The following is a 2,662-nucleotide window of genomic DNA, read 5'->3' as shown; positions in this document are numbered from 1 at the left end:
CAAAATGGAGCGAAATACTGCAATTAACGATCAAGCCGAACCACTTCTTCCCAGTGCGCGGTCCCGCTCAGCAGCAGCAGACCTGTGTACACACTGCCGCCCTCACCCCGTCCCTCCTCGCCCCTCCCCGCCTGCGGAGTCAGGCGTCTCACGCCCGCCCGATCCCCGCCTCCCCCCTCCCCTACTCGGGCGCCCTGGGCTGGCCGCCGGCTTCACGCAGTTGCTCGGCGGGTCAGCCTACCCAGCGCGTGGCAGGCGCTATTCAAACTGGAAGAAGAGGTAGGGCCGTCATAGGATGGGTCGAGGTGGAGTTCGCATCGTCCTCCCCCTCCTTACCAGCACAGATTCTGCTCCTGCCTTCGTATCGCCGGTATACCTGTCGCAATTCGGCATTTATAGCTTCAGCAAATTGTGCAACACCGTGCACCCCCTCCCTATTTGTTTTTCTCGTACAGACTGGCTGGCTACTAGTAGCATCTCATGCCTTTCCTGTTTCCGTTTACACCGTGCTCTGTATTACAGGCTGGAGAGACGGGCAAGCAGCTATGCCTGCAGAACTTTCAAAAGCCACTGCGGAGCGCCGAGTTTAAAATTGAAACAGAAACAGGAATAAAAACAGGCAGAAGAGAGGGGAGAAGGTATGCGAATGAAAAATAGAATCGTTAAACTGAACAAATTACCTAGCCCCTGGCCCGTCGCTTCGGCGAACGGAAACTTTGTTTTTCCTGCGCGCAAATTGTCGGGAAATAAGAAGCCGAATTCATTTGAATCATAATTTTTAGCCCGCTGTGCCTCTTCCCTCCACAGCTCACCGCGTTCACGTGAGCAGGCTCCCCCCGCGGGTCTACTTCCAAAACCTTTCCAGCATCACCTCCATTGAGGCCGTGAACTAGCTTCCAATCTCCGCTTTCCCTTTCGTTTTGTTTGTCTTGCTTTCCACTTTCCGCCGCGCGGCGGCAGCCGAGCGTGTAGTCCTGTAAAGTGGGCTTGCGGGCGTGCGCGGCGTGGCGCGGAGTCGCGCAGTCGTGAAACAAGTAAATCTGCGCCCGCACACGGTTTGTCAAGTTGGCTGTTCCGTGCGAAAGCCGCGGCGGCGCCATCCCCAACTGCCTTTACGTCGCTCTACCTCCACGGGTTGTGGGTGGAGGGCAGGCAAACTAGAAAACGAAAAACAAAACCGACCCCAACAAAACCATGCCCGCGCTCGATTCAGCGTTTGCCTCGGCATTTGCCTCATCTGTTGCAGCGGACAGAATTTTCTGCACCGCTTCCTTCACTGTGCAATAATTGCCGACAGCCCTCTGTAATCACGCAGTTGTTCCGCTCACACGCACGTATATGGTTTTAATGCTTTCCCCACTTTCTATTGGCTATGAAGCGATTGAATAACATTAAGAAATAGGTGTACCAGGCTTACGCGGGAAAAGAATCCATGATAAATCTCGTTAGTTATACGAAGTCATATCGTAAAGTTTCAAACTCATTGTAAAGTGATTACTCACGCTCCTAATTACAAGTTAGTACGTCGTCATCAGCACGCGCTTTGATGTGCCCTAGAAACACAAGTGATTTCCTCCACGAAGCACATCATGACCTTCGCGCATGACGTAGCGGCCGCGCCACCCCACCCACGGACTGGCCCGGTTTGTTTGGCTATAGGTGGGAAACCCCTACCGGGCTCCAGGCAAAAAACTATCTTTTGGGGCCCCTTGAAGGCAAAAGGGTATCTTTTGGGGCCCCTTGAGGGCAAAAAAAATGCATCTTTTCGCGCCCGTCGGAACAGTTTTCCGACTGCACCCCTAGACCCCCAGTTAGTCGCTGCGCCGCCCTCGCGGCCCCAGCTCATTGTCGGACGCGTACAGTGTCTCCACCCGGTCCGCCCGCGGCCCCATAGCCCGCCCGGCCGGTCCTGGCTCCGCGCTGATTTCCTGGGGGACTGCTCCTGCTCCTCGCGTGTATGTGGGCCACACCGTGCAGCGGCGCCGCGCCCCGAACGGCCCAAATCAAAGCGGCCAGCGGCGGGGGACAGAGTGTGTGGAAGGGGAACGAGGACCTTTTATTGCGCTTATCACCACCAATTTTTCCCAAGCAGAATCCTGTTTACATAATTACAAACGAAATTCTGTAAACGTGGGAGTTTGATTTTTGCAGTCTTCACATGCCTACTAAAAAATTAAAACATCGAGAACTGATCATTGCACAGTATAATTTGCCTTTACAATCCATTCCTTGATGCACCTGTTTTTCAAAAGTTTCAAGAAGGTCAAAACAGAGAAATGATCAATTAGTAGGAGGTGCGCCGGCTCACTGGAAAGCGAGGATCTTCTTCTCCGTGCACCAGGACGTCATCTTGCACCCCTTGGCGTTGACTTTACTCGCGCACCAGTGGCTGGGTCCCCAGGTGCAAGGGTCGGCCCCCAAGACCGGTTCCCCGTGGCCGTGGCCCTCGTGGGGCTGTGGGTCGGCCTGGGAGAGGGCCACCAGCGCCAGCACTAGCGCGAGGCAGAGAACGGCGGCAAAACGAGCCATGGCTGTAAGACAAGAACAGCTCGGCTCAGGTCTGGTAACGGTTTGAAAAACTGCGGCTCAGCTGTAGGATATCTGCTCTGCAAATTAATCTGTATTACAGTATTACAGTTTAAACTGCAAACGTTTTACAGTT

General features: G+C 54.2%; 1 protein-coding gene across 2 annotated transcripts in view; it reads left to right on the top strand.

The window, feature by feature from the left end:
• Positions 1 to 2,662, top strand: part of LOC113205181 (adenylate cyclase type 6) — a 114,332-nt gene that overhangs the window by 47,673 nt on the left and 63,997 nt on the right. The window lies entirely within an intron of this gene.

Source organism: Frankliniella occidentalis, unplaced genomic scaffold, assembly GCF_000697945.3.
Source record: "Frankliniella occidentalis isolate FOCC.00 unplaced genomic scaffold, Focc_3.1 Scaffold148, whole genome shotgun sequence".
In the NCBI taxonomy this organism is placed as follows: domain Eukaryota; kingdom Metazoa; phylum Arthropoda; class Insecta; order Thysanoptera; family Thripidae; genus Frankliniella; species Frankliniella occidentalis.
Note: the sequence above shows the minus strand (reverse complement) of the source record. Positions and strands in the feature narration are given on the sequence as shown.